Here is a 27,291-nt window from a genome sequence, read left to right as displayed (position 1 = left end):
AACGCGTTTTAAATTTTGGATCCACGCTCCTTACGCAAAGACTCAGGTCCACTGTCCATTTGTATGCTTTCCCGAACAGGGCTGTCAATAACGAGCAACGAAGGGAAAATCGTAAGATGTAAAGTCTCCATGAACAAAGGAAAAGAAGAAGAACCAAGGGGAATATTTGCCTAGGGTATAAACAGTGGATCTTGCTGAGGCAAATTTTATTCTTCGTGAGGACACCGACTGGACAACACCGTTGCTGGGCGAGTTGGACGGCGAGGGATCGAATGCCTTTCTAAAGGCAATGGAGGTGGAGGAGTAATATGATGGATAAAGTTTTCCAATGGCCTTTTTGAAGTTTAGAGACGAATGAACTGAAGAAGTTTAAAGTCTCAAGCAAGGAAGGAAGGCAAACTTTCAGTATCGTTCTTCGTTTCGGACTGAGCTGTGGACGCGACTGAATTACTCACTCGCTGATGTCTCTAGCATTGCAATCATTGCATCAAGCTGACGCCATTGCATTGATGTTTTGAGCTACACAATTATGTGGGGAATCATCAAGCTAGGCTATCGTCAGCTCACCAAGAAAATGAATGTTCTGGAATTTTGTCAGTAATTTGGTTTCGCATGACGGTAGGAAAACTCTCTCCGCAAAGGATGCCAGCTAAGCTAATCTAGACTGGCAATATTAACAGAAAAGGCTTTTGTTGAGAAGAGCGCAAAGCAGAGATTAGGAGGGGAGATAGCGGGAGAGAACTATTTACGCTAGGATATTAGTAATGAATCTCTGCTGAGGCAAATATTCAGCCTTTTTCCAAGCAGTTAACATTGTTTGTTTTCAGGTGTTTGTGAAGTTTGTGAAGCAGGTGTTAAGGTTGTGCACCAAAAAGTTATTTGTGGAATACCAAGTTATTCAATAAGTTATAATAAGTCATTAATTTATTTGGGTTCGCGTCCAGATAGAGTTTATTTCGCTTATTTAGTCACCAAGAAAGTAAATGTCGTTCTGCAATTTTGTATATGATTTGGTTTCGCTTGCCAGTAACAAAACTTTCTCCACCTTTTTCTCTTCTTTCTCCAAAAAATTCTACAATAAAAAAAAACATTTCAGGGCTACCAAACTGGTAGAATGGTCATTTCAAAATTTTCGTACCATTATAAAATAATATCCGCAGTTATAAACAAGCGATTTAAATTAAACTACAGCGTAGTTCTACGTCAACAATGCGGTCGTGTCTTAAACACAACCTCCTATAATTTTAAATTTTTTTCAAGTTTCCATAGTGTACTACCCCCTTAAGCAAATTGTGTTTGTAAACGATATTGGTCGCATTCACGGCTCCCATTCACCTCGATCAATCGCTTGACCCGAGCGGTCAACGCTAGGAAACTCCCAGATGATTGAACCGAACGTTCACAAACAATCGAAGCATAAATAGTTTGAAATATGATTAAAATATAGAATCATTCAACTGTGAATATTCCAATTAGATTATTCCCAACACCTTCATGTTATGAAACTAGTGAATTGTTTACAAATTGTCCGATGCTAAGTGCAGATAAGACCGGTTCATCACAGGTGATGCTGCGAACCATTTTCAGTAGTTCAGTTATGAAGGGATCTACTGAAATTGAGTATAATTCCGCTGATGACAAGAACAGTCCGATCAGATCAATGCGTCAATATCCTGTTGTGCGGGAGCAAATCGTAAACAGCAATGTCGGCGGTCGCTCCAAAAAGTATTTACACTAGATTACCACAAACGTTGCAGAACGATCCAATTCGGTTTCGTTCGGTTTCGGTTCTACAAATGGGAGCGTCAGCAGAAAGATGGGATGGAGAGATGGGAAAGAAAGGGATGAAGTGGAACACATTGCCAGCAGTGCAAAGATTCGAAATAACTCGTCCTGATCAGTATCTGCTGACTAAGTCCACCATAATCAACCCCCCAGAAGAGGCAATGTTCCGATTAGCGTGAAAAAGTGCGCTCAGTATGAAATAAGCACACGTTCGAAAGCGTAACGGCTTGAGCAGACGGAACCGAGACAGGTAGGTATCAGCGCAGCAGCGTTCAACGGTTGATTAGGTGGTACCCGGGGAACCGAGGGTCATTGCACGAGAGAGGGAAGTTATACAAGTTGTCGAGCTTTGAGGCAGTGGATGGCTATCCGGTGGCAGACCACTTTCAGTCTAGCGTCGGCACTCGGTCGGTTATGATGCATTCGTCGTTGCCCGTTCGGTTGGCTTGAAGCGTGGTAGTGAGGAATCATCGGAGGATTCATCGCTGCGGAATTCTCGTAACCAACACAAAGAGGGAGTATTTTTTTCTTGTATCGAGCTGCGAATGAATTTGGTTGGGTGAATTCGTGAGATATAAAGCGTGATGATAAGACGAATCCACAGTGACGTTTCGTAGTATACACGCGAACAGCCACTAATCACGCCAAGGTAGGTTCTACGCCAGAGAGTAATGAAAAAGCGCGATTTTGGGTTTTGTTTATACAGAGTGTTTTTTTTTCTTCTTGAGAACAACGCTTAAGCTAGTGTGTTAAAACAGGTGAATGAAGCAACGTTAATTAACATCTCTCATCATTTGAGAATTTGCGATTGACGCAAGAAGATATGTGTTCATAGAATGGCAGATCTGCTGAGCAAGTATTAAACAGTGATTTGGTTTACGTGTCAGCTTAATCGATGCTAATGACGGAGAATAACGCCTTCTCCGAGACGCAAAACAGTGATCGAAGTGAAGAGCTTTGTTAATACTTAACGCCATTGAATGGATTGAACCACGAGCACTCGGATGTATACAATGATGGTCCACAGTCGCAATCATATGGTTGGGCCTCACTGATACGCGTGTGTTTGATTACTACTACCGCCCCCAATAAGTGAAAGGGAAATAAAGAGGCGAGCCACGAGAGGGAATGAACTTCCAGCTGTGTTATGATTTCAGTCTGTGTTTCATTCTGCAATTATTCAGGATAATATTATATGTTGCTTTCACGAAACAATCGCTGTGTTCAGTGTCGCTTATATATTTTCACCGAAATGCAATACATTGTTTTTGATTGATTGCTTTCTGTTGAATTAAATGTTAATCTTTGGGTCTTTTCGAACGTCATTGCATGTATCGCATCTCAAAAAGTGCTTCCGGATATCGAATGGCACACAGCGTTAGGCTGTCAGAAAAATTGAAGAAATACATCCTTTTAAACCAGTGGTTTTCAACCTTTTATGCTCCATTCCCCCCTTTACGAAAACTAATCCCAGTGATTTCCCCCTATCAGTATTTTGGAAGAAAGTCTGTAGCATATCAGTAAAATAAAAAAGACGGGTGGGTAATGTCGGGGACATAACCGGAGTGACGTAGGACTATACAAAGGAGACAGCTTTTGTTAAATATATATTTTAAATATATTGTTTTATTTTCTTCTCCTACGTGAATACCTACCTATCTACCTGAAAAATGGATTAGTTTACTGTTTACTCTTTATGAATATGTTGATGGTTCTGAAAAGAACCTTTGGTGTTGTGTTTTTGTTATCACTCGATATTTCCATCTTGTTCGGTTAAACCTTCCTGTTTAGCTATTGCGTTTGCCACTCGCCACAGCTTTCACAGTTGGAAAATTTCTTCCCATCCAGCTTGTGACATATTTTACAGTAAATTACATTCAATGGCACGTCGCATTACCACCACTCAGTATCGGATTGGAGGTAATTTTAACCTGTAATTGAACATTTGCGATGACAGTGGTACAGTGTCGACTTTCAATGTGGGGTCATAATTTGGACCCCGAACTCTATGTTTACAAAAATGTCCAACTAAATATGTCGCATTACAGGTCCGTCCAATTAGCTAAATGTCGAGATAAGTGTAAATTACTGTACTTTCAATCTAGAAGCAATTTAAGAATTGATGAAAATCAATAAGCTCAGAACAACTGCCACATTCACATACTCATCATATCCTGGCAAACAAATTATGAAAAAATCAATTTGTGTTTCATTATTATTTTGGATATTGTTTTAGAAAGCATTGAACTGTATTTCCTAAACTCTTTTTTGGAAGGTTTAATGGCCCTGAAAAGCGCCTTGTTTTATGGAATGATTCCAATTTAGAAAACTTAGTACTCGTGGTTTTGAAAAAAACCATTTCGAACGCTCTCGATGCCGCCCGTTCTGGATTTGCCACCAAAGCAGGTTGTATAAAGAACAAACTTTTTTCTTCTGCTACCTGATGCCGTTTTGCGATTGCGTTTGCCACTCGCCACTCGCTGCAACTGCCTGTTGTTGTCTTGATGTGTTCTGTTCTGAGTGCGGTTTTTCTTATCGTCGCGAGCAGCTTTACCAGCCAACTCGATCACTTCGGCGGCCGAAACTATATAACGCCGGCTAGGTGGACTGGTGCACTGGTACTAACGCGTTCGGCCTAGCTACCCTTGCTGAGCAATTGGCGGATACACCTATGGAGAACTGCACACCTGCACGGTTCGAGTGGGACTTTGCCTTTCCCTTAACTTGTCCTCCTTTGTTACGTCCACGATGCCGATGCCGTACAACCACACGGATTTACGGTTTGAAAGAAAATATGATATTTTTTTGGGGTCCGCGTGTTTTATACTCTAGCGGTACACACTCACAGGATAGAGACAAATCGGCAGACTCAGCCAAAGGGGCGAGTCCAACGAGACGAACGAATGAGCGTTAAAAGGGAGCGATGGCAAAAAAATACATTCATTACGATTTGTTCGCTCGTTGGATTCACATGCAGGCTAAAAAGGGTTCTTTTCAGGATCACAAAATTATTTTCAATCTAAAGAGTTTATTGTTCTGTTATCACTCGATATCCCCATCTTGTTCGGCTAAACCTTCCTGTTTAGCGATTTGTTGCCACTCGCCACAGCTTTCACAATTGGAAAATTTCTTCCCATCCAGCTTTGTGACATGTTGTACAGTAAATTACATTCAATGCGACGTGCCGGAGCACCACTCAGTGTCGCATTGGAGGCGATTTTAACCTGTAATTGAACATTTGCGATGACAGTGGCACAGTGTCGACTTTCAATGTGGGGTCATAATTTGGATCTCTATGTTCACAAAAATGTCCAACTAAATTAGTCGCATTACATGTCCGTCCAATTAGCTAAATGTCGAACTAATTGTAAATTACTGTACTTTCAATCTGGAAACAATTTAAGAATTGGTGAAAATTGAATAATCAGGAAAGTCCCTAACTATCAATAAGCTCAGAACAACTGCCAAATTCACATACTCATCAGATCCTGGCAAATGTGGAGGCGATCTGGCGTAGTGGTAACACCCATGCCTCTCACGCTGAAGGTCACGAGTTCAATTCTCACTCCCGACATTCTTCCGAAAATGGAAGTAAAAGTGACGAACCAGCCGAATGAGTTGAAAATCACTATAATACAGATAAAAAAAAAGATCCTGGCAAACAAATTATGAAAAAATCAATTTTTGTTTTATTATTATTTTGGATAATGTTTTAGAAAGCATTGAACTGTATTTCCTAAACTTTTTTTGGAAGGATTAATGGCCCTGAAATGCGCCTTGTTTTATGGAATGGTTCCAATTTAGAAAACTTAGTACTCGTGGTTTCGAAAACGCCTGGTTTTCGAACGCCCTCGATGCCGCCTTGTTCTGGATTTGCCACCAAAGCAGTTTGTATAAAGAACAAACTTTTTTCTTCTGCTACCTGATGCCGTTTTGCGATTGCGTTTGTCACTCGCCACTCACTGCAACTGCCTGTTGTCTTGATGTCCACCGAACCGAATGTGTTCTGTTCCGAATGCGGATTTTCTTATCGTCGCGAGCAGCTTTGCCAGCTAACTCGATCACTTCGGCGGCCGAAACTATATAACGCCGGCTAGGTGGACTGGTGCACTGGTACTAACGCGCTCGGTCTAGCTACCCTTGCGGGGAACTTCAGATCAACACGGCTCGAGCGGGATTTTGCCTTTCCCTTCACTTTTCCTCCTTTACCATGTCCAGACATGGCTGCTTGTGTTGGTTTGTTGATGTGTTGTGATGCGAACCGATGTGGTGTACGGTTTGAATGAGAATGATCGTTACGGAAGCGGAGCGGGAATTTTTAAGCTGACTGGCTGGCTCGAGAATTACGCATGTGTGAGACTGCGACCAATGTTTCGTTCATTTTTTACTTTTTCCTTTCCAATCGTGCTTCATTCTATTTCGCTGCTGCTCTGGTTGCCCGTTTTGGTCGGTACGATTTGAGGAGCACAAAATGGACCAATCAAAAATGGGCACATAGTGCATTTTGACAATGCTTAATATTTCACAATTATTCAATTATTTATCTCAAGAAAAATGAAATGTTATTCGTTATGATAGATGCGTAGATATATTTCCTATCAATTGATGCAAAAACCTTTGCGATCTATTGAGAAATGCTCGAGTTATAAGCGTTCCAAGTCTTGCATTTTTTCCTACTTGTCTTTCGGTTAGACGTAGTCCTACGTCAATAAAAGAATACAAACGGTTTTCAAGTTATATTCGCAACAAATTTGATTTTATCAGCGCATTGTAGGCAATTCAAATTCTCATAAATACTATTAGGTGTACCGGTAAGTTTCTTCGGTTTTACAACGGATGGCGTAACTTGATTATTATTCCAGTGAATCAAATTTCCAGACATTCGTTGGAAAGCTATTATTATTGCGCGTCTTTTTCAGTATATGTCAAAAAGTTGAAGCGTAAACAACATAGTTTTCTGCTATTTCGAGTATGTCGAATGTTACGGGGAGTGTTACTTCATTACATCAATATGAAGAAAAAAGCTGCGGAACAACCACAACCAGAAGGTGATGCTGTTTATTTGGTGGGACCAGCTGGGTGTGGTGTACTATGAGCTGCTAAAACCAAATGAAACCATTACGGGTGACCTCTACCGACGACAATTGATGCCTTTGAGCCGTGCACTGAAAGAAAAACGGCCACAATACGAGCAAAGACACGATAAAATTATTTTGCAGCACGACAATGCTCGGCCGCATGTCGTAAAACCAGTCAAAACATACTTGGAAATGCTGGAATGGGAGGTTATATCCCACCCGCCATTGACCAGCACTTTTCCAATTTTGATGAAGTCAAAAATTGGATCGAGTCGTGGTTACCCGACAAAGCGGTCGATTATTTCCGCAAAGGGATCCGTGAATTGCCGGAAAGATGGGAAAAAGCTGTGACTGGCGATGGGCAATACTTTGAATATCAAATTTGTAACCATTTTTGCAGAATAAAGCTTTAATTTTTGAAAAAAAAAACAAGAAACTTACCGGTACTCCTATTACGCAAAAGACAACAACACTCGTAAGGCCTATTCCGCATATCAGGACAAAGGCGATCATTTGAAAATCGATGAGTTTGTTCTGAAATCGATCCGAACCATTCGTCACTGCCAATCGGAAGGGATTTCAAACCAGGTCCAGATCTTGTTCTTCGATATAAGGAAAATGTAGTTTAACTTGTTGTAAAAACCTTGACAAATGCTGTACAATTTCCTTTTTTATAGTCCTACAGTTTCGTCGTCTGTTCCATCATCATTCACTGACGAGAGTTTTTCATTGCGAAATTGTTCAATGGAACATTACATTTCAGAATTGACTAAATTGTATAAAAAACATGTTTGAAATGTCACTTTCATGTACCCATCATGGTAATAGTGTTCCTGGAGTTTTGTAATAAGTGATTAAAGGGTGTGTCACATCAAATTGCATCACGGAAAAAACGCTGTAGAAATTTAATTTTTAGGAATTATATCTTCTGCTTTCGCTTATAATCAGATAAGAGTTTGTATTTCACGTTGGCCATGCTTCACTGTCAATTTTTCGTAAATTTGGAAAAATGTCGTCGAACGAAAAAGAGCGTCATGAATTAATCCTGTGCACTCATTTCGAGAATCCGGAGTTGTCACATCGGGACATCGGTAAGATGCTGGGAATCGTCCAATCCACGGTCAGCAGAGTACTAAAACTATACTTCGAGAACCTAACCATCGACCGGAAGGTGAAGAACGGCAAAAATGGATGCTCCGTCAGTGAGAAAGATCACAAGCGCGTAGTTAAGCAGTTTAGACCTGATCCGAGAAGTTCGGTCCGGGATGTCGCCAAAAAGCTGAATTTGTCAAGTTCATTCGTCCAGCGGACCAAGCAGCAGGAGGGCCTGCGTACATACAAGGTTCAGAAGGCTCCTAACCGCGACGAAAGGTAAAACGTGGTGGGGAAGACGCGAGCCCGGAAGCTGTACACCGAAATGCTGACGAAGCCGCATTGCTTGGTAATGGACGACGAAACCTACGTCAAAGCGGACTTTCGTCAGCTGCCGGGCCTGTTGTTCTTCTCCGCAGAGGACAAATTCAGCGTTCCGGAGGAGATTCGCAAGCAGAAACTATCCAAGTTTGCCAAAAAGTACATGGTGTGGCAAGCTATCTGCTCTTGCGGAAAGCGGAGCGCCCCCTTCGTGATGACCGGCACGGTAAACGGGCAGGTTTACCTTAAGGAGTGCCTACAGAAGCGCTTACTACCACTATTGAAGCAGCACGAGGGCCCGACCATCTTCTGGCCGGATTTCGCTTCGTGCCACTATTCAAAGGACGTGCTGGAGTGGTACGAAGCCAACGGGGTCACCTCAGTGCCAAAGGAAATGAACTCGCCCAACGCGCCGGAGCTTCGCCCAATAGAGAAATATTGGGCGATTATGAAGCAGGCCCTCCGGAAGAACCCAAAAGTTGTCAAATCGGAGGCGAACTTCAAGAGAAAATGGATTTCTGTTCAAAAAAAACTACAACCTGACGTTGTACAGAACCTTATGGACGGGGTAAAGAGGAAGGTGCGAGCATACGGGCTTGGGCTCGAAGTATGAATAAAAAGAAAATGCCAGTTGTTCAATAGTTTTTATTTTACTGTCTAAAATTTTCAAAAGGATCGGTCTACTGGGCGAATTTCTACAGCGTTTTTTCCGTGATGCAATTTGATGTGACACACCCTTTAATAGTCGATGTCACACGGAAAAAGTGTTAATAGGATTCAAATAATACTCAAAAAATATTTTTTGAATAAAACTATGCCTTCAAATCTTATTCCTAGTATGCAATACTATGTATGAAGTAGCAGTTTTTAACACTCCTATACTCGCGCATTGGTCTGACAGACCGAGAAATCAATAATTCATTCATTTCTCAGAAATTATCAACACTACGACTTTGTGATTCTCTCTAGCTTCGTTATTCGTCGTTCGTCATCGTTTAGCGTATCGCATGTGTTGGTACAAATAGGACGTGTGTCACTTTTTTAACACACAGACGCGAATGTAGGAGTAACTTTTTTGGACAAGTGCCTTTTGACGTAGGACTACGTCTTACATTAAGGGTGCCAAATCAGGAAACAGGCCACGTTTTTATGAAATAAACTTAATGTTAATAACTATTTTTGCTGCTAACAGATTTTAACGATTTGCATACCAATCGAATCGGAAATTTTCTAAAATTTGTTTGATATGCTATACATCACAATCCCATAGGGGGCCGTCCACATACCACGTGGACAACTTTAGGGGGGGGTAGGGAGTAACAAAATGTCCACGCTTGTCCAACTTTAGGGGGGAGGGAGTATAAGCTGAGTCCACGTGGACAGGAATAGTTTTTTTTTTCAATACAATCACCTACGCATTTAAAATTAAATTTAATAATATACATTTTCAAAAATGTCAAACTCTCCGTATTTATCAAAAAACGGATTGAGCCGCGTAAGAGTGCTGCTCAGTCAAACGTTCAAATATTTTTTTCTTATATCAATTATCTTCCTCAGTGAAATCTGTACTATAAAAATATGATAATGGGATGAAAAAAATTATTATTATAAAATATGAGTGAATGACCAAGCTATTTCCTATGATCGTACAATGAAAGCTCTCTAAAGCGATTTCGCAAGGGACCGTCGTTATAGAGAAATGTCGCAATAAAGAAAAGAATTTCTATGCGATTTTGAAGGGACCTTCAAACATGTCGTTATAGAGAGATTTGTCGCTATAGAGATTGTCGTTATAGAGAGCTTTGACTGTATTTTCATAGTTATGGAGTTATGAACCATTATAGCCAAAAACTATAAAAATTAAACGATTCCATAATGGTTGAGATTTCATGATATGCGTAAATGATTTTTCATCGAATTCAATGTTTTATACATTTTGTTATACCTCGAGAACAGTTAGTCTGTATAGATTTACAGAATTGCGTGTAAAATCATTTTCCACTAGTCGTCAAACTTAAAACAGTTGAGTGATAGTATTCTGATAGCATTCAGTATTTTGATATAAATATACAAGGAATTAGGTAGTTGATTCGGAATATTTCAGGAGGTGATAGAGGATCATATTTGATGAAAAAATTCGTCTACGCGTATGGTCAATTCAAACCTAAAACATAATTGTTGAACTTGTCTCGAGCCTAATTTTATGTCCCGAACTGACTCTAATTTAGAAAGTTCACTAAAATAATTATCTTGCTCATTTGAAAGATAAGAAAAATTTGCGTAGAATGCAGTCGTAAAATATTTAAATAAATGGAACCTAGTAACTTTTAGAGGTAAAAAAAAAAATTTAAAATTTTGTGTTTTTATGTACAATATCGAAAATATTTTTAATACGCTATTAGCGCCCGCTAAATATTCCCCGAATGATTGCGGAAAACTTTTCGTATTGCGCTGACGACTAAGAGGGAATCGAATGTGTGAATGAACCGACATTTCCTGTAACCGATCGTATTCCGGAGTAAGCAGAGAACTACACTCGACAAAAAATAGAGAAGCAAAATGCGACAACGAAAATTTTGAGTGAATTTTGAAACGCTGTAACTCTGTTATATAATAATGCATTCGTCAATGCAAAAACTGGATCTTCTATAGAATGTTTTCGAGTTTGTAGTGGACATTTTTGACCATCGTTTTGCTGTGCGCTCATTATTCCATGAAATTTAAAATTAAAGGATAATTTTTCACTCGATGGAAAATATTTCTGTAGTAAATAGTTCTACTGAAACTTTCTATAAATCAAAAGGAAGCGAAATAATCAGGTTGATTGGATTGTTACTGGGAATATATTTTTAAAATCTATTGAAACTTTGAAAGTAAACCAAACCGCTTTATTTTCTATTGCAATGTATTTTACGTACGATATCCCTATGCTAGATTTTTTTGTATTTTTTATCATCATGTCATCATTTATATCAAAGCTATATTGCCGTTCCACGCATAATTGTCCCATGTTACTTTTGGACAATTTTGACTTTTCTTCATAAAACGATGTATTTATGCCTAATCTTCCGGTAAAACACAAGACGAGTTATTATTTGTTCCCAGCTTTTAAAAAAACAACATCACGCTCAATTGTCCCATGTTTATAATCTATTCATAACTGTCCCATCATCTATTTTTTGTAGATCCATAATAAGTTAAACGGTACAAGTACAAGAATTTTATGCCACGCTTCCAGCAGGACTAATGCACTCATTTCTGGTTTGGAATTCTCAAACAAACGAAAAAAAGTTTAACAGAACACGTGTATACCTTGTTAGCGAGTGCCTAATAACAATAAGATTTATATTCTGCAAGGGTGTTGCAGATCGCTACCTTCTTCATAAAACGATGTTTTTATGCATAATCTTTCGGAAAAAACACAAAAAAAATTATTGTTTTTTCCCAATATTTCAAAAAACAACATCAAGTTCAATTGTCCCATGTTGATATTCTAGACATAACTGTACCACCATGAATTTTTAAATCCGTAATAAAGTTTGATTGATTTAAGTGAGGGAAACTTTTCACATTTCATTAGACAACAGTTTGCTGCTAATAAAAAGCCCGGTGTATTGTTAAACTAAAATACTTAAAGCTTCTGGTAGACAAATATGCTAGGAAACTTCGATTGCATTTTTCTCGGTTGCTGATTTCGGAACATGGGACAACGATGCATAGAAGGGCAGTATACGCGTTTCGAATTCGCTTAAAATTTCGACCCTTTGCTTCTAAATCCCTTGTAAAATGAAGATCTATAGATATCAGTGTATGCTTCCAATTTAATCGATTCTTTTCATGAAATTCTTTTAATTGGTAAAAAGTAATACTTCCATATAAAATTGTTCTGGAAGCTTCAAAATTACCCGATGGAATAAGCACACTTCCGAAATTTAGCTGCGAACGTAAATTAACTTTTGATTATTGAATATGTATTCAATGTGATAGCAACACATTTCTTTGCAAGTGTTTGAAAAATCGTGAACTAAAATTGCATCTGATAACTATTTCAAATCCATTTATTTTTATTCGATTGGCGGTGCTCAAGATCAAACTTTGGAATTGTGTGGTTCAGATTGTTTGCAAACCAAATAGCCTTTATATATTCGCAGATACTAAAAAAACAAAATATTACAAGTATTTTTAGATGAAATTCATATGAAAAATATGCATACTCATTTCTCATTTCTCTGCCATAAAACCTCAATACCACAACAAAATGTGGTGTAGCTAGTAAAATATGAAACAAAATAAAATTAAATGGAATTAAATTTTAATTTATGCGCAATAACTATTTTCTAAATTAATCTAATAAAATAATGAAAAATGTCCACGTGGACAACAGGGGGAGGAGTATGAAAATGTCCACGCTTGTCCACGGAGGGGGAGGGGGGAGTCTAAAATCGTGCTTTTTCTGTCCACGTGGTATGTGGACAGCCCCTAGTCTGTATATGGTTTGAATTCATGAAAATTTGAAACATTCCCTCTTTCCCATACATTTGTTCTGTTCGTTTGTGTACTTTCCCGAACAGAGCTGTCAATAACGGGCAACTTATGCAGCCGCTAGAATAGAAACAACGAGGCGGATAGCGGAAAGAGAATATTTGCGAAGTAAGTAAACTGTCGCTAGCGTATTAGTATTGCCTCTTCTCTGAAGAAAAAATGTTCAGAATCTTTCTGTGTCCGAAACAAAAAAGTTCGCTTATTCTGCTCGTTTTGTGTTTTATGTTTCCCCTCGAGCTGTGAACACTAGCGAATATTTCACATGAAGTGAGTTTCTATATTTCATTCTTATCGCTGCAACTAAGTGCATCTGTTAGTCGCCTGTTTGATGCTTGTTGAATGGCGATGCATTCGTCTCTACTGGCGATGCACGGAAGATGACTCTTGTTAAATACGCAGTGAAATGCGTGTATTGATATTGTTGACGTTTCTATAGTGTTCGATAAGAGATGTGAGCAGTTTTAGCAGATCCAACTGAAATGTACTATAGTTGCGAAAGGTAATAGCTCAACTCTAAGTTTGACGCAATTTGTATAGTGATTGCGTACAATGGAATAAAACAGGCATTGTGCTTTACAAGAGCTTTAGGGCACTTTTAAATTTAATCGCTTTTTGTCTTCTCAAGAGTTCAGTTCGGCCACCGTAACATAAATGTAAAAATTTTATGTAGGGGAAGGGAGGGTAAGCCCGCCACTGTGGATAAGACCGGCACCCCCTGAGTTTTACTAGAAAACTCTGATTAACTACGTTTTTGAATACTCGACATGTTAGTATTTATTATTTTAGACGTTTTCAATCACATCAAACCCACCGTGCTCCGTCAATTGTCAAAATATAAATCAGAACAAACGCGAGTGCCGATGATATGTAGCCGGATGTAATTTTCCGTCAGTGAAGTTTAAGCTTTTATTGTTGAACGCGGTTTCAAATTCTTTTCCGTTGCTCTACAGTTTGTCCCCTGGATTGTTAGCAATCACTGGGATTCGAGTTGAGGTAAGTTAAAGTAATAAATTAATAGAAATAGTCTTCTTGAAAAATGTGTGCTGTCGGGGTAAGTCCGTCACCCTTTGAGTGGGGGATCCCGGCATGGTTTGCGTTTAGTTGAAGGTTTCTAAAACATATTTTCCATTAATTTCAGATGCCTCGCAGCTACCAAAGGAAAACGAATCGAGGGAGTTGGTCCCAGGAGAACCTCATCCTTGCAAAAGAGGCTATTGCTAGTGGAGTTTCTATCAAACGTGCTTCCACGACTTTTGGAATACCCATTTCTACATTACATGATCACGTTTTTCAGAAGGTGATAAGCTCGAAACTAGGACTAAATAGACCGTATTTACGGTGGAGCAGGGAGCGGAGATCATGCAGCACCTACTTGACCTAGAAAACCGATTTTATGGCATCACGAATATTGACGTACGGAAGCTAGCTTTCGAGCTTGCTGAAAGAAATGGAAATGGATTCATGAGACATGCTACACGGATTTCGATATGATGCGCATCTTTTGTTCTTAAGTTGTTTTTTATGAATTGAACTACTGATGCAAATTTATTGTTGGATTTAAGCTGTTCGATAAAATTAAATGAACTTCATCATTGAACGAAAAATAACGGCTATATGACGAAAATAATAAAATAATTACAACTAAACATAATTTAATTAGTTTTATTGATCATAATCACAAAAACCTGAAAAAATTTACCTACAGTCATGAACTCATTCTTCTCTGTGATTTTAAGTCGAATCCTAGTGTGATTAAAAGCGTCGCATGACGGATATTGATTCAAGTAAGAAGAAAAACTGACCACCGGCTGACCAATGTGGTCCTAGATTCCATTAAACTTGTAATTGAATTGTGGTGTGGTTTGGTGATTTCTTCTCCATATTCCATGTTCATCGGAACTTGTTCCGATCATATCTCCGGAATTTGTTGAACGATTCGAACCATACTCGACAACGACATTTAGAATTAGAATACCTTCTATTTGCCGACTGTCACATTCAAACTGGTTCATCTGTTGCCAAGTATATATATTGAGAAATTGAGATGACGATCTTACCCCATAGGGTACCGGTGTTACACCCATGGGGTGCCGGTTTCACCCGCACTGGTTGATGAGCTTCATTTTTATGGCAGTTTTTTAATTTACTATTACTTGAGAAAATTACCGTTTAAATGTACTGATATTCCTTATATCTAATGGCAAATAAACTAGACAATGATTCTGTGGAGGAAACATATCAATATGTGCCCGCAGATCTCACAAAACAATACTTTTCCTTAGGGTGTCGGGCATACCCCCCATTCCCCTATTTCTGTATTAAAAGACGAAAGACGAAGAAAACATATGTTTTGGAATTTTTTCATTCAATCATACCCCCTTCTTCAAATAAATGCCAATAAAGCCTGAAAAATACACAATGGCAGCATTATAGAGAAGTTCAATTTTTGGTCTGTGACACCGTGCGTGAGTATACGTGTTTTGATTTTGCACACGAGTACAGGAGGGTTGAGTGATTTTAAAAACGCTATAACTTTGTTAAGATAAGATATCCCGGACGGGGATATCCGATTGTCTGCCTTGTACTCTCAGTGCTCTAGAGAGCTGAGAGCGAGCAGTATGGAACCGGATACACGACCAGACAACATGCTCGATGTCGTGGTAGCCATCGCCACAATCCCAAAGATTGTTTGCTGCGAGCCCAATGCGATAGAGATGCGCGTTTAGGTTGTAGTGATTGGACATAAGCCGAGATATCACGCGAATGAAATCACGACCTACATTCAATCCCTTGAACCATGCACTCGTCGAGACCTTAGGGATAATCGTGTGGAACCAACGACCGAACTCATCTCCACTCCACATGCGCTGCCAACTTACGAGCGTATACTGACGAGGAATGTGGAAAAATTCATTATAAGCAATTTGCCTTTCAAAAAGTGTGCCTTCTAAAGCGCCCACCTTAGCTAGCGAGTCCGCTTTCTCATTCCCCGGAATCGAGCAATGAGAGGGAACCCATGCTAAGGTAATTTTGAATAATTTTTCGACCAAAACACTCAATAGTTGTCTTATTCTTGTTAGGAAATAAGATGAGCGTTTATCAACTTTCATTGAGCGGATTGCCTCTATTGAGCTGAGACTGTCTGAAAAAATAAAATAGTGGTCGATGGGCAATGTTTCAATGATCCCTAATGCGTAATATATCGCACCCAGTTCAGCGACATACACGGAACAAGGATCTTTGAGTTTGAAAGAGGCACTGGAATTTTCATTGAAGATGCCGAAGCCAGTGGACCCGTTTATGTATGAACCGTCAGTAAAGAACATTTTATCAGATCCAACTTTCCCATATTTTTCCGAAAATATCGACGGAATAACATTGGAGCGCAGGTGATCTGGTATTCCATGGATTTTTTGTCGCATGGACAGATCAAAAATGACAGAGGAATTGCAAAAGTATGGGAAGCAAACTTGGTTGGAGATGCCTGGTGAAGGGTGCACGTCGTGGGTAAGGTACTCATGGTATAAAGACATAAAACTTGACTGAGGAGTCAGTTGGAGTAGATTTTCGAAGTTATCAATCACCAATGGATTCATGATCTTGCAACGGATGAGAAATCTGTAGGATAATTCTGTGATCCGAAGAGTAAGCGGGGGTACTCCTGCCAAAACTTCGAGACTCATCGTATGTGTCGAATGCAAACACCCCATGGCTATACGCAAGCAACGATATTGTATTCTCTCCAGCTTGAGAATATGAATCCTGGCAGCTGATCGGAAGCAAAAACTGCCATATTCTAACACTGATAATATCGTTGTTTTGTACAACTGAATGAGGTCTCCTGGATGGGCACCCCACCATGTTCCGGTAATTGTTTGGAGAAAATTGATTCTTTGCTGGCATTTCTGTTTCAAATACGCAATGTGTCTCCCCCAGGTACACTTAGAATCAAAATATACACCCAGGTATTTGAAAAACATATAGTGTTGGATCGTTTTGCCGGATAGGTGAAGCTGGAATTGGGCGGGTTCGTGGTTCCTAGAAAAAACGACCATTTCAGTTTTCTCCGTAGAGAATTCGATACCCAGCTTGAGGACCCACGTGAACAGATTGTTCAGGGTATCTTGCAACGACTTTTGCAGAACGACGGGATTAGTACCCGTGATGGAAATAACTCCATCGTCTGCAAGTTGTCTCAGCGTGCAGTCTCTAGTTAGACAATCATCTATATCATTGACGTAAAAACTGTACAAGAGGGGGCTTAGGCAGGAGCCTTGTGGTAGGCCCATAAAACTGTAACGAGAAGATTTCGAGCTGCCATGAGAGAAAATCATGTGCTTTTCTGACAGTAAATTGTACAGGAAATTGTTAAGAATTGGTGAAAGTCCACGATTATGAAGCTTCTCTGAGAGAATTTCCATGGAAACTGAATCAAATGCCCCTTTTGATATCGAGAAAAACGGAAGCCATTTGTTCTTTGCGAACAAATGCGATTTGGATTTCAGAAGATAGCAGCGCGAGACAATCATTTGTCCCTCTACCTCGGCGGAAGCCAAACTGCGTATTTGACAGCAAATTGTTCGTTTCGACCCACTTGTCCAAACGAAGTAGAATCATTTTCTCTAACAATTTACGAATACAGGATAACATTGCAATCGGCCTATACGAGTTGTGATCGCAAGCCGGCTTGTTGGGTTTCCGTATGGCTATCACTCTCACTTGTCTCCAGTCATGCGGGACAATATTCAGCTCCAGAAACTTGTTGAACAAGTTCAGCAAACGCTGTTTTGCCAAGTCGGGAAGATTCTTCAACAAGTTGAATTTAATTTTGTCCGACCCCGGAGCTGAATTGTTACATGAGAGAAGGGCAATTGAGAATTCCACCATCGAAAAATTCTCATAATCGTTTTGAAGTGGAATGTCGCGTACGACGTTTTGTGCAGGAACGGTGTCGGGGCAAACCTTCCTTGCAAAGTTAAAAATCCAACGGTCAGAGTATTCCTCACTTTCGTTTGTATGGTTCCAGCCACGCATTTTCCTAGCCGTATTCCAAAGAGTGCTCATAGCGGTCTCCCTTGACAAACCATTGACGAACTTCCGCCAATATCCACGCTTTTTTGCTTTAATCAAACCTTTTAGTTTGGCTTCTAGAGCTTGGTACTTTAGAAACCATTCCACTAATCCAGTTTTCCTGAATTTTTTTAAAGCGGATGATTTTTCAAGGTAGACCTTTGAACATTCCTTGTCCCACCAAAGTGATGGAGGACGACGTCGGAAAGTGGTAGCCGGTACACCTTTCTTTTGAGCTTGAAGTGCGCTTTCGTAAATCAAACTCGATATAAAGTTATACTCTTCGAGTGGAGGAAGTTCATGCATTGAAACAATTGCTTCAGATATTATTTCCGCAAATGTTCTCCAGTCAATATTCTTCGTGAGGTCATACGAAATATTGACTGACTCACGAGAGCTTGATTCATTAGCGATCGATAAAACTATTGGTAGGTGATCACTACCATGGGGATCTTGGATTACCTTCCACATGCAATCCAGGGATAACGAAGAAGAGCATAGAGATATGTCTAGCATGCTTGCCCGTGCAGGAGGGTTGGCTATTCTGGTTGCTTCCCCAGTATTCAAAACTGTCAATTTGAAGTTGTCGCACAGATCATAAATCAAAGTGGCACGGTTGTCATCGTAAAGTGATCCCCATGCTGTTCAATGGGAGTTAAAATCACCTAAGATTAACCGCGGCTCCGGCATTGCCTCGATAGTATCAAAGAACTGATGGCGGCCTACCGTAGTTCTGGGAGGGATATATATCGAAGCAATGCAGAGGTCTTTTCCATTGATTTGTGTCTGGCAAGCAACAACTTCAATGCCTGTCATCGATGGGAGAGTGACTCTATAGAAGGAGTGACATTTTTTAATCCCCAATAGTACGCCACCAAACGAGTCATTTCGATCGAGGCGAATAATGTTGAAATCGTGGAAATTCAGCTCATCGGCTGAAGAAAGCCATGTTTCACAGAGAGAAAATACATCACAGTTAGAGCTGTGAACTAAAAATTTAAACTGATCTAGTTTAGGAATAATGCTTCTGCAATTCCACTGTATTACAGTGGTCAAATCCTTGACCTCTTGCACTGAATCAGGCATCGAGGGAAATGAACGCTGCTAAAAAACCACAGTCAATAGTAGATGCAATTAACCTAATCAATCAGCATTTATTTGATTCCAAAAACGCTCCTGTTGGTCATTTTACTAAAGGAAAAAGTTTTGATAGAATGAAGAATTTCCCTTTTTCTAGTGAATTCTTTTTCAATGTGATTATTGTGATTATTCCCAAATCAGAAGGCAGTTTCGAAAATCCCAATAAATCCTGTACAAGACTCATTATTTATTATTCATTATTCGACAATTTTTGCCTAATTTTTGCTTTTGCTTTAAACGATTTTCTTAACTGACTTTCCCTTACAATGATCATGGTCTTCAATATGCAAAAACATCATCCAATTATTTGTATTCACAATTTAAAAAATTAGAACTTCCGGGATGATAATCTGAGTTGCGGTTATCATTTTATCTGCTGTTAATGAGAAATTATTGTTTTTCTTCACATCACATCAAATTATTGGGTGTGTCACATCAAATTGCATCACGGAAAAAACGCTGTAGAAATTTAATTTTTAGGAATTATATCTTCAGCTTTCGCTTATAATCAGATAAGAGTGTATAGATTACGTTGACCATGCTTCACTGTAAATTTTTCGTAAATTTGGAAAAAATGTCGTCGAACGAAAAAGAGCGTCGTGAATTAATCCTGTGCACTCATTTCGAGAATCCGGAGTTGTCACATCGGGACATCGGTAAGATGCTGGGAATCGACCAATCCACGGTCAGCAGAGTACTAAAACGATACTTCGAGAACCTAACCATCGACCGGAAGGTGAAGAACGGCAAAAATGGATGCTCCGTCAGTGAAAAAGATCACAAGCGCGTAGCTAAGCAGTTTAGACGTGATCCGAGAAGTTCGGTCCGGGATGTCGCCAATAAGCTGAATTTGTCAAGCAGCGGGAGGGCCTGCGTACATACAAGGTTCAGAAGGCTCCTAACCGCGACGAAAGGCAAAACATGGTGGGGAAGACGCGAGCCCGGAAGCTGTACACCGAAATGCTGACGAAGCCGCATTGCCTGGTAATGGACGACGGAACCTACGTCAAAGCGGACTTTCGTCAGCTGCCGGGCCTGTTGTTCTTCTCCGCAGAGGACAAATTCAGCGTTCCGGAGGAGATTCGCAAGCAGAAACTATCCAAGTTTGCCAAAAAGTACATGGTGTGGCAAGCGATCTGCTCTTGCGGAAAGCGGAGCGCCCCCTTCGTGATGACCGGCACGGTAAACGGGCAGGTTTACCTTAAGGAGTGCCTACAGAAGCGCTTACTACCACTATTGAAGCAGCACGAGGGCCCGACCATCTTCTGGCCGGATCTCGCTTCGTGCCACTGTTCAAAGGACGTGTTGGAGTGGTACGAAGCCAACGGGGTCACCTTCGTGCCAAAGGAAATGAAACCGCCCAACGCGCCGGAGCTTCGCCCAATAGAGAAATATTGGGCGATTATGAAGCAAGCCCTCCGGAAGAACCCAAGTTGTCAAATCGGAGGCGGACTTCGAGAGAAAATGGATTTCTGGTCAAAAAAACTACAAAGCTGGCGTTGTACAGAACCTTATGGACGGGGTAAAGAGGAAGGTGCGAGCATACGGGCTTGGGCTCGAAGTATGAATAAAAAGAAAATGCCAAAAGTTGTTTAATAGTTTTTATTTTTCTGTCTAAAATTTTCAAAAGGATCGGTCTACTGGGCGAATTTCTACAGCGTGTTTTCCGTGATGCAATTTGATGTGACATTCCCTTTACCAGATATTGACCGGATAGGCAGGATACCGAATATCCGTTTCATCTCTAGATTAGACTGTTGTTATGTGCTTCCCGGTTGTAAAATAACTGCCTGCTCCTGCGCTCTGCTAGCTGGCAGGAGAATCACAAAGGTGTGAGGGTTGTGATGCAGTTTCGCTTCTCTTCAGGAACTGAACAAAGGATATCAACACATTCACCTAAGAATTAATTTTCAACAGAGTGGATCAAACAAATGTGCTTCGGTCAGACACGCATACTGATATGCAATTGCACAGCGTGAAAACGTGAGTAGGAACCAAGGCGGTATAATAAGGTGGAACGTTATGTCAGAACCGCTGTTCAGCCATTACCTGAGAGCCATTACTTGAGATCGAATTGACAGCGACCAAACGAACGGCTAGAGTTTCCGAGAAAGAGGATAACAAATGGCATGCAATGATGAGTGCATACCGCTATGTGTTTGCTGTGCATAAACGTTGGTTTTGTTTACGCTGTTGACATCATTGTTGTGTTTCGGTGACTGCTGCAAGTTGTTGCCTGCATTGCTGTTTTACGGAACGTGAGGGTTGTTGCTGTTGCTGCTGGGATTGGCATGTCAGCGATTGTGGGAGCTTTGCTAGTGGGTATATGAAAGGGCCACTACCGGCGGGCTTGTGCCGTACTGCTCTAAGTTCCATTCGTTTTGGTGGCATTAGTCGTTGACGACCCATTACGATTGAGTGATAGCGATACGCTGTGGATATCCATGCATATCGTTTCCCGGCGACTGTTGCTTTAGCTGGAGACTCACCTGATCGTGCGGGTTGTGAGACACAACAGCTAGTTCGTTCGAAACCGGCCCAGCGTAGGTATATGTTGATGTGGACCGCTATGGTTGTTATGCTTTTATGGTTCCTACCAAGGAGCTGGAATTGACAGGTGGTTCGTTTTCGACAGTATGGGGATAAGGCATGGAAGATGCGAGAGGCGATGAAAAATGACAGCGACTATTTTTGTTTATAGACAAAGCAGGTCTAATTTTTATGCTACATATCTACAATCGTAATGGGTCGTCAACGACTAATGCCACCAAAACGAATGGAACTTAGAGCAGTACGGCACAAGCCCGCCGGTAGTGGCTCTTTTATATACCCACTAGCAAAGCTCCCACAATCGCTGAATTGCCAGTCCCAGCAGCAACGGCAACAACCCTCAAGTCACATAAAACAGCAATGCAGACAATAACTTGCAGCAGTCACCGAAACACAACAATGATGTCAACAGCGTAAACAAAACCAACGTTTATGCACAGCAAACACATAGCGGTATGCGCTTCTCATTGCATGCCATTCGTTATCCTCTTTCTCGGAAAAACCTAGCCGTCCGTTTGGCCGCTGTCAAATCGAACTCAAGTAATGGCTGAACAGCAGTTCTGACATAACGTTCCACCTTATTATACCGCCTTGATAACAACCACAACATGACAACGTACAACAAGAGTTGCCAATAATACTGGAAGATTGCTCTTGAAAAAAACTGGAAGAAAACTGGATCCTGTAAAGCCTTTTTATTTTAAGAGGGGTAGTACACTATGAACATCATAAAAAGTATGTGATTTTCGCGCTTTTTTGATATCACAGTTTTCACAGTTTTAATAGGTATATATTACTTAACGAACAAAAAATAAAATGGTGTCAATTGGACTGTCCCCTGAATAGCCGCAACCGTTTTTTTGAACCCTTGCGGCCATAACCTTGTAAAATAGTGGGAGTTCTACAAGTTTTTCTAGTGGACACATTTCAACCAATGATTTTTTTTACGCAATCTTGAATATATTTTCTGTCATCGCACGTAGGATTTTTTCAAAATATTGATTTTTGACGAAATGGCAACATTTTTTGTTAAAAAAATTGCGTTTTTGCCTCAAAAATCGAGACAAAAGCATTCACCAAAATTATATTTTTTCCGAAATATCAAAAAATCCTACGTACGATGACAGGAAATTTAGTAGAGAATCTTGGAAAATCTATTTCATTAAAATCGGATGGAGTTTGCAAAACATAGTTTCGAGAAAAACAGGCTTTAAATTTTGGATCCGCGCTCCTTACGCAAAGACTTAGGTCCACCAATTGGCTTGTAACTTAACTACAGTAAAGTAGACATCTAAGAGAACATTTTAAGCCAGAAATATTTTTTTTATTTTATTCAAGTTTCCATAGTGTACTACCCCCTTGAGATGATCGGCTGTGATTTATCTAAAATGATTTTTTTTACCTATTCCAATGCTTGAGAAATAGAATTTTCAATCTTCACGTAGTATTTATATGTAGCTCATAAAACTGTAACTGTAATTACTGTGAAACAATATTTGAGGAATGGTTTTCTTTGGGCAAAACTTGAAGAGTCTCGGAGTCTCGGTACGGATTAGCATGAGATATAATCATGAGAAAATGCCATGAACAACTTTCCACATTATAGTTTCAATACTACAATACCAAAACAACACTGCTCAAGTATTGCCATTACCAAAATACCAAAAATGATTAAATTTCGGAATTGAGAAGCTATTTCTCTCAATTTTTGTTGGTATTATTCATTGCTAATTTACATCTTATATTAGGCGTGTCCAAACCAATTTTCGGTATCAAGATCAAGATGAGGTTTCCTTAGATATTTCCTCTTGCTCGAGAAAGTATTTTTGAAAAAAATATTTAATTATGCAATAAATTAATGATATTTAGAACTAAAACTTCTTTGAGTGACCATGAGAAACTAATATCCATTTAATGTAAACGATTGGATTTTATACTCATATCAATTAAAGTGAATGGAGACCATTTACTCTATGACCTTCTTAACTTTAGAATAATTTGAAAGATCTGTAACATCTGATGTTTATATAAACTCAAAGCCAGCATAGCACGCGGGCTCTATGAACTATTTTGGGTAAGTTTTCTTGCTATGAGCATTGTACCTGTCGTGGATGAAATAGCAGATCAAATAGTCTGAATTTCAGAATGGTTTGGAGGACCTAGAAATCTGATATTTTTATAAATTGAAACACAGTGTTGCACGTTAATTTTTTGGTAGGCTGTTTAATAAGACTATAATTGAGTAATACCCTGTTTTTGAAGTAGTTTTTTGAGTTTCCAGCATTCGGAAAATCTCTTTGTTTTGGCATTTTCAACAAAACACCGACGAATTGAACGAAATCGATCGAACGATAAATGTCAAAAATAGGAAGGTAGGGGGAGAGATAATATTTATCATCGTAAATTTATTTTACATAAAATGAGTAACCACACAAAACTGGATAAAACTGGACGATATTCCAAAAAACTGGATGGTTTTAGGGTTCAACTGGATGACTGGATCGAGAAAAAAAAACTGGAAGAATCCAATTTCAAACTGGAACATTGGCAACGCTGCGTACAACCATAATAGGAACAAGGGAGCTTTCTATATTGCAATAATTGGCACGTAGATGTAAAATTGTGCCAATCATAGTAATACAAAAATGCAGATTAATTTCGATAAAATCGTATAAATTGGCCGGATCTCAACATCAAGAAGGTGTGTAATGTATGCGTCTACACTATGTTTGCATCAAAACAGCCACTTCACAGCATAAAAATCTCATTATTTTGACCGCATATCCTTTAGCAAAATGCTAAGAAGCAAGCATCAATAATTTTCAAACTATTTTCAAACGAGACTTTTCAACAAAAGAACAATGTTTCGCATGGAATGAAATACCAAATTCGACAAAGAACAGATTTCTGATGTTTAAAATTCATATTAGAGCCTTTAAAAATAAGATATGTTTTCTAAACTAATCAAAAACTCACTCGTATTACCATAATAGGTACTATTGCGATGATTGGTACTTCTACCCTACTCATTGTTATGAAGTAACATGTTGTTTTGCGAGTGGTGACAAAATCCTGAATGAAAATTGTGTCTGACAATACAGTGCTTTCCATAATGACAAGACCACCCATATATTTGAAGATTCATGGAAGATGTACAATTTCAGGCTTCTTCTTCCGTGGTATATCAAATGTACTGCTAAAATATGCGTTTCGTCTAAAGAATAAATTTAGTTTTATTACAAGACTGCATGTTTAAAGTGTTTTTTTTTGGATAAACGTCTTTCCAAAATGATACCACCACCAGCAGTTTTTCCTGATCTAATGATGAAAATTCATTTACGAGTTACTGCTACACCGCCAGAACGTTTGATTACCAGTTGCTAGTTCAATATCATTCCACGACTGAAAAATGACAAATGACAAAGTCGATTTTTCCAGTGTTACCATAAACATAAATGGATTTGAATTGAATTTAGAAATAGTGAATTTAATTAATATTACGATATTTTGTTTAAAGGAAATGTGAAGGAATTCTATGCAAGATTATGTATGTGTTTTTTCACAATGGATTAAAGTGAACGGCAAAACACTCATTTGTCAATTTAGCTTCGTTAGGTCCCTAATGCGATTTCATATTTCGGAATATAATTTTCATTGCCAAGAAGAAATGAAAAGTCTCATCATTCACTATGCAGATGAGAGATTTGTTAGCTCTAGCTCGTAAATATGAAAAAAGAGATGGTTGGTACAATCCAGGTTTTGTTTTGCTGACTACCAATCCCTTGTAAGCAGTGTAATGACATGTTCCTTCCCGCTGACTTATTTTGATGATGTAACCGGCTATATAGAACAACGAATTTTGTTCTGTTCTGTCGAGGAAAGTCTTCGCTACATGGACTGTACTCATAGTTGAATTCACTTCACTGTCCATCAATTTCTGGGCTGAACATTCCTCTTGCCGCTTTAATAGCAAGTCCATCAATCCAACAAGATGTTCTTGTGTGTCGGCTGTATACGAAGCGCTCGGTACTACGGTCATGTATTGCGAAAGAGTCACAATTTTCAAGTTGTTCCTGAATTGCAATGGGGTTAAACGCCGTTGTTTTACACAAATCAACGAGAAAAGACTCTCCAGACAATCTTGAACGAGTTGTTATGGATATCATTATGATATTATAGATATGGGTATTTAAAAGACTTATTTTAATAATGCAAAATCAATTTTAATATGCAAAATCATTAAACTCGCACCAATCAAATGTTACGATTCATAAAAACGGAAATCTAAAAAATCCGAAATTTTATAATATTTGGCAACTCTGGCATCTTCATGTCATGGCTTCATTTTTGAACGACGAAGAATAGTAAGAAGTCAGTTGTCTGATCTTATCCTAGGACCTGACAGCCCAACCAACCACGACTATAAAAGGATGACAGCAGTGCTTTTGAATTCATTTTTAGAGGCGAATGAACTGAAAAGATCAAAGCCTCTTTAATTCAACATCATCATCATCATTTTCAATTTATTCTGTATCTGGAAGTCATAGAATAAAGAACTCCTAAACTAATGTAGAAGCCGTTTTTATCTTGGATTGAAGAATACAACAGATATAACCGTTATATCCATCCGATCCGTACAAGTTGAACTTTTTCTCGTCTTAGAAAATCACTTGTGAGAAATTCAGTAGAACTTATGTTAAGTGGTTTGAACGCATAAAAATTTAAAAGCAACCAAAAAGACGTTTCCAATCATGAGACATGTTCCGGCGTGCCAACTCTAGCCTTGCTTCTATGGGTGTCCCACATCAAATTGCATCACAGGAAAAACGTTATAGAAAGTTACACATGGGATATTATCTCTCGAAAATTTTGGTAGAAGTAGTTAAGAGTGTGTTGTTTGCACTGTATTTTTATCGCTGCCAATTTATCGAAAATTGGAAAAAAATGACGTCACTCGAAAAGCGAATAACTCGGGTCGGTGATCCATAGGCAGGATCAGTTCTGTAAGTCAGTCTGTTTTCAAGATAGACTAGATCATTTGCTTCAATTTGATATATCGATCATCTGAATCGGTCCAGTTGTTCAAAAGTTATTTTTTCAAATAACAAAATAACAAAATAACTAATAACAAGATAGACTAGATCATTTGCTTCAATTTGATATATCGATCATCTGAATCGGTCCAGTTGTTCAAAAGTTATTTTTTCAAAAAAGTGTTTTTGTTGAAAAAGAAGGAAAAAATGTTTTTTTAACCATCGATTAATTTTGAAAATTCATAACTTAAAAAAGAAAAACATGACATCTCTGATTTTTGAGTATGTTATGTAAGAAATTTTCAGCTTTCAAGAAAAAATATAAAAAATATAGCGTCCTCTAGTCCAAAGGCGTGGAAACAAGAAAAAACAAATACAATCAGTAATTACGAAAACAAAATCCTAATTTTTGGCAAGCATGATGTTTTTCTAGAATAGACTAAGTAATTGGCTTTAATTTATCGATCATCTGAATCGGTCCAGTAGTTCAAAAGTTATGAATTATTGAAAAAAGTCATTTTTGGGAAAAAGGCGAAAATTTTTTTCGATTTTTCGGACCACTTTAAAATGGAAATAGGCACCCTAGTGAAAAAAATAAAAAACGGGTCTAATATTTTGCGATAAAGAACAAATGTACTATTTTTCACGAAAATCTGAGAACCACTATATTGGTTTGACAT

At 39.0% G+C, this 27,291-nt stretch overlaps 1 protein-coding gene across 1 annotated transcript in view; it reads left to right on the top strand.

Annotated features, from left to right (window-relative positions):
* The first annotated feature begins 2,189 nt into the window (after positions 1–2,189).
* Positions 2,190–27,291, top strand: part of LOC129770599 (major facilitator superfamily domain-containing protein 12-like) — a 38,764-nt gene continuing 13,662 nt past the window's right edge. Inside the window, exon 1 of the mRNA XM_055773543.1 lies at positions 2,190–2,434. The gene's annotated coding sequence lies outside the window, so the exon portion shown is untranslated. The remainder of the gene's footprint in view (positions 2,435–27,291) is intronic.

This window comes from Toxorhynchites rutilus, chromosome 2 (assembly GCF_029784135.1).
Source record: "Toxorhynchites rutilus septentrionalis strain SRP chromosome 2, ASM2978413v1, whole genome shotgun sequence".
Taxonomy (NCBI): Eukaryota; Metazoa; Arthropoda; class Insecta; order Diptera; family Culicidae; genus Toxorhynchites; species Toxorhynchites rutilus.
Note: the sequence above shows the minus strand (reverse complement) of the source record. Positions and strands in the feature narration are given on the sequence as shown.